General features: G+C 35.5%; 1 pseudogene; it reads right to left on the bottom strand.

Annotated features, from left to right (window-relative positions):
- Positions 1–2,749, bottom strand: LOC133905381 (caffeoylshikimate esterase-like; annotated as a pseudogene).
- Between the last annotated feature and the right edge of the window lie 3,454 nt (positions 2,750–6,203).

The raw sequence follows: 6,203 nt of genomic DNA, 5'->3' as shown, positions 1-6,203 counted from the left end.
CTAACTGCACTGTCTTCTGTTTAAAGATTCAAGATATTTATGAAACTGATGCTGCCCTCTCTCTTCTAGCCATTTGATGATGTCTGAAAACACAATAGCGATGTTTTCCTTGGGTTCCCCAAAAGTCAAAGCATGGCACATCGCTGGGTAGAGCTTCAGTGTCTTATCCTTGCTCTCAGCTAATGTATCTAGTGCCTCACTTACAGATGGGTCGGTCACAGCATCGTTGCCACCATGAACTATATGATGAATGGTAAGGCAACCTAGTCATACGAAATACAAACAGTTTAAAATGGTTTGAAGCATATAATGCATTACATATACGAGAGCTTCATAGCAGCTGGTTCTTATACAAGGGCAAGTATCTTCTAAAGTTGTGTCCAATGAAAAATATGCATGGCATTCATGATAGTTTTTCAGTATTTCCAAACCATATTTAGTGACAATTGTGTTACAATGGAAATAGGCAGTCAGAGTACCGATGTAAATCATAATCTTCCTAAAAGTGCTACAATTTGAATTTGGTACACATAACGACTCCCTTCGGTCACAAATACTTGATGTTTTGAATAAGACGCAATCAAACTTTTGAAACTTTGGTTATCAATAACTTTTAAAATATTTAATTTGAAAAACAAGAAAATCATATGACTATATTTGTCTTGAAAAGTACTTTCATAATCTCATACATTTATTGGATTTTATAAATATATTCGAGCAAAAATTTAGGTCAAATGTATACATTGGAGATCATATCGTGTCCAAAACATTAATATTTTTGGCTGGAGGGAGTATTAGTCAATAACCAACACAAGTCATCTTTTGATAACAAGCTCAATTCCAAACATTAGTCGTACCTTGTCAAGGTTCCTTTCAATATCCAAGCTTGCCATAAAAATTTGGTAACCAGTCTTTAGCCTAGGCTTTCCCTTGTAGCAATAATAATTATTTCTTACCTGATCATAAATAATGAAATAAAAAGTTAGTGCCACAAAGTGTTTTTTAAGAATTATGTTATCTTTTAGGATTGAGCCTTCCTATCTTTTCCTCATACCTCTTCACGCCATTCCTCACTTTTAATTGCTCTATCAATGATATCTTCATTAGGAATGATTTTCCATGTAGGGATCACATTGCTGAGGTTACTTAAAATTGAAATCACGATGGGGTGGGGCTTCATATCGTCTACAATCTGTATGAATTTTAGCACATCGACAACTAATTAAATTTCATCATGATTAAACTTAAAACAACATTTATAATGCATAGTGCCAAACAGCTATGGATAGCAAATCAAGATGTCAAATGCATCTAAAGGAAATTGGAAAAAAGAAGAAGGTGATAACAATTAGAGAAATCTCTTGGGAAAGTAACCTTGCACATTGGAGCAACTAAAATGTCCCCATCCCAATAAGTGGGTTCCTTCCTGTGAAGTATAAGCGCAACAGCTCCCCCCATGGATTCACCGAGCAAAAATCTTCTTCGATTCTTGTACTCTACTTTCTCTATATAAGGGGAATCACAAATATTAATGTTTGGAATTCAAAGTTTTCTGGTTAGCCTCCAATTGTAATATACAAATATGTATGATATTTAAGTTCCATAAATTTCATATACATTTCTATATAAAGGAATGGGATCAACAACTTTACAATGTCGATGACAAACAATTATAGAGATTTGTTTTTTTAAGAGAAGTGTTTGTTTCATAGAAAAGAATTGAATTTACATGAATAAAAAATTATGGTTACATAATAAATAGCTTGGATGACAGAGCTTACAAAAAGTGGGAAAAAACTTTCTTAGATAGTTTTATTGATTATTATACGTACTAGACCATTATCCATTTTTGGTTGTAAAGATTTAAATATCTATAGGTAGTTATATGAAATACAAAGTAAGGAAAGATCTAAGACTAGTCTATTGTCCATTTGTATACATTGAACATACCACAAACACTTGCAAAGTACTTAGAGCAATCAACCACAAAGTCATTAAAACAGTTAACGTAGCCCTGAAATCCAGAAGACTTTCCATGGCCCTCATAGTCCAATCCATGCACTGCAAATCCAGCTTTTGCCAACCTTGTACCTGTGCCTGAAGGCAATAATCCATCAGTTTGTCCACCTCATTATAAGAGTTATTTGCTATGCTTATATAAGTTAGTAAAAATCATTAATATGAACAAAATTAAACTGGTGTAATATCCAATTATCATATGTTGTACGATAGTTACTATAAACTATATCTAGGTTAAAAAAAAGGCACATGGAAGCTATAAAGTTGTGTTATTTACCTCTCATTGAAATGTTGCATTCCATGGCATATCTAAAAATGTAGCAAGAAATAAAAACCATAAGTTATCTGGGAATGCTAAAAAGTAATTTCACTCCTTATTACCATTATATTGGAAAGTGAAAGGTATATTATGTATCAAAAGATAAGCTACCATGGCATAGGAAAAACAGTGCTTTTGGTTCATTGTTTGAAGGTCTCCATTGGCACGTAAAGAGTTTCATTCCTCGTGTATTCAAAATATAGTCCCGCAACAGAAAAAAAAAACCCGTTGGATTAGATAAAATTGAATTATGATGTGCAAAAACTTAATTAATAACTCTTAAATATTCAATTTTCTTGCAAAGTATATAGAAACGATATCTAACTTTACACATAAGTACTAATCAAAATAACAGATTTCTTCTCGAGGAAATGAACTAACCTCTTCATATTTGATATCACTATCAGTCATTTTCTCTCAAAAGGAAGCAATAACTTCAAGGAAAGAAACAATGTATACATATATGACTTACATATTTAGGAATGGTCAAAGAATAGTGGGTGCCCAAGTGTGTGGATCCATTAATTTGTGTATGGCGTTGTTTGTATGTATGCATGGCATTGCATAATGTGTGGCTAAGGAGTAGCCTACTTTAATTAAGTGGCTAAGTTTAGTTTAACTCAAAACTACATCGCTTAATTAATCAATCCTTATTTAGACTCTACAAATTATTTGGTTAAATCAGTAGTGAATGTTTTGCTTTTTGTTGCATGAGCTTGCTGCTAATCCATCTAATATGATGTTACTTGTTAACGATAGATCTGGTGTTGGAAATGTTGTTCAACTTGTTATGCTAGCGTAATGCAAGCGCCATGAGAAGGGGAGGGTACACCGTCTATGATATGAAATGAGCATGATGCACATGTGGCTTGATATGTTGAACTTGGGTTGTAAAAAGTGGAGTTTTAGATGTGCAGCGCAAATAGTTGGTTTCTCACATACCTTTGGTGGTGTGAAAAATGAGAAGAAAATCCAAGAAAGCATCACAACCTACTGGATTCCAAGCAATTATATATGTTCTTTCAATAGTACACGTTGAAACATGATAACACCTATGTATGAGATTGTACCTACACTTGTTTCACTTTTTTAGTTAATCCAAAAAAACACATATTTTGGTACCAATACTACATATAAGTTGGTTTCTCTAATGCAGGCACAGACGCAACGTGATCAATCTTGAGTATTGACTATAATATATATGTTGTGTCAGAAATATAAATGGAGAAAGTTTGGATTGTAATGATGTTTCCTCGAGAGCCAAGTACTCCTAGCTCCAAAGTCTTGTGCACAATTGTACCATGACTGCACTTGTTAATACCAATTCTAAAATTCATTTGTGCTCTTCTCCAACACTTACATATGTGCACATCAATCGGATGGATCATGTGCATGTATCCCCTCCCCAAGTTGTTGAGAGTAATCTCCACAAAAAAAAATATTTTCATAAGTTCCTACCCTAATTTGCTCTTGCTAACTTAAACATTGTTAGCAGCCCCTACTCTATATCTGTTCGTGCTAACTTAATTGGATTAGTTAAATGTTGAGCATTGCAAAGTGTAGGCTTCAACTCTGTAATAACTAATGAGGTTTGTTTAAAATTGTATTGATCTTTATTAGATCATGGACAAGTTTGTCTTAAAAAAAACACAAGCTTCTAAGACCCACAAACATTAGTATGTTTATGAGGCACATGAGACCAAGTCAGTACTCCTACACTATTTAGTTATTATGGTAACTTAAGCTAGCCTCTTTGAAAGTTCGCTTCATCATATCAGCTTCGACTATGTAGCTCTTCCTCCTTCTTTTTCCTGTATGCTACCAGATTACATTTGCAAACAACAATTTATAAAATTAGTTAGTTCATGTTAAACCCTCAATGTTTTTTTGTATTAATTCAGATTTCACATAAATTTGGTGCAATACCATTCAATATATTTGTTGACATGAGTAAATGGTATCAGTAGTAACAATAGGCAAATTAAGTTCACGGCTCATGCAATCAAGCCTCAAAATGGTTAATTGAAACATCAACAGAAAGTTGTACATATCGTAGGTAGCTTATATAAGCTTGACAAGTTTTTAATAAAGTGAACTCATGTCAGCCAAATCGTGTTCGAGATTATGTCATCATACTTCAAACATGCATGATCCAAGAGCATACTCTCCTCTACAATTTAACTATTTCCGCTTCTTAAATTTTCCACCAAAGAAACCATGTTTCCCTCTAAACCTGATGTGCTTCCCAAACTTGCCATGCTTGAATTTGCCATAGTGTCCACGATGAGGGTAGTGCTTGAACTTGCCAAAATATCTTAAATGATGGCCATGGGGGTGATGCCCATGAGTTAAATGATGGACACCATATGCTGCTGCTGCAGCTACCGCCCCACCAGCGAGAACTGGACCCATCCTACCATATCCATGACCTGAAAATATGCACGTGAGAATACGTAGTAACACATTGTTTGATAGATAAATGAATACGTACCATAATTTTAGGGAGTGTATTGATCGGCACCAGGATAGCTATCGATCTGTGGATAAACACTTTGATCATATGGTGGATATCCAGATGGTGAGTAATCACTGTGTCCATGTGGGGGACACACAGATGGAGAATATGGATAGGACCCCGGAGGTGGAGGACATCCTAGTCCTTGAGGTGGATAGTTGTATGGGTATGCGATTGGAGGATAGGAGGCATATGCACCAGCCGGAGGTGGCGAAGGATAGCTAGCAGGGGGATAGTATCCTTTTTCAACTTGATTGTCCTTTCCACCTCCCATGTTTCTTCGATGAGACTGCATGGACATTATTTGTTAAATATGGAAATGCATAGGTAGATAATGATACAATGTAGCAATGCACATTGTTGATTCTCACTTTAGAAGCTTGTTAAAATCTGCACAACAACAATGAGAAGATATAAAATATATTGTTCGACAAGTTCGTTTCTTTATATAGGATGGGAACTAACGATAGATTCCTTCTTCATCCAGATTTCAAGTTACAACTTTGCCAACAATCATATTTGGTGCAAATATGAATTGGCTCTAGAAAACAAAAAGGTCCCTATAAGTTAAAAGTTTTCATTGGTTGATACAATAAGGAAAGGCAACCTTTTCTTTTGGTAGACGAAAAAAGGGAATGTGATTGTCCGTCCCTCGTTGAAAAAGAGAATAAATAATCTTGGAGATTGCTTAATAAGACTCTTTTTGTGGTTGTTGTGCTATCCTATACTATGCTATGGTATCTAGTTAGTTAATTAGAGGGATATTTGTCAATTATAGTGTGATTTTTACTATGAATAAGTCTACTGACTTTTGGTAGCCAGATCCAGTGACTAGTCTTCTCTCTCTCTCTCTCTCTCTCTCTCTCTCTCTAAGTACCTACCTCATGCTGTCGTGCCTCCCTCCCTGAGTCCCTCCTCCACACCGTTGTGCACTCTCTCTCATCGAGTCTCTGCTTTGCGTTGCCACACGCCTGTGCCCACACGCCCCCTCCTTGTTGCTCTGTCCGCTTTCCCCCAACGCTAATCCTCACTGGAGATTTCGCACCATTCAGGTTAGGGGCGAGGGTTTTAGGTCTCGGGGGTGGTTTCCTCCCCCCACCCCCTATAGATGTCGGGAGAAAGGCTGGCCCAACAATGGTGTAACACCCTAAAATTTAGCATTTATAAGTAGCTAAAATTTAGTCCAAATCTGAAAATTTTAAATTAGAATAAAACTAAAACAAATCAAAACTAAATTGATCTAAGTATCTCAAATTCACCTTAAATTAAAACTTTCATAATTCAAACCTTGCATAAATGTCTCATGTTGCATTCTGGTTTTTATTAGGAGTTTATTGAAAATTTTAAGTG

This window comes from Phragmites australis, chromosome 22 (genome assembly GCF_958298935.1).
Source record: "Phragmites australis chromosome 22, lpPhrAust1.1, whole genome shotgun sequence".
In the NCBI taxonomy this organism is placed as follows: domain Eukaryota; kingdom Viridiplantae; phylum Streptophyta; class Magnoliopsida; order Poales; family Poaceae; genus Phragmites; species Phragmites australis.
The sequence above is the reverse complement of the archived record's forward strand: the minus strand, read 5'-3'. Positions and strand labels throughout refer to the sequence as shown.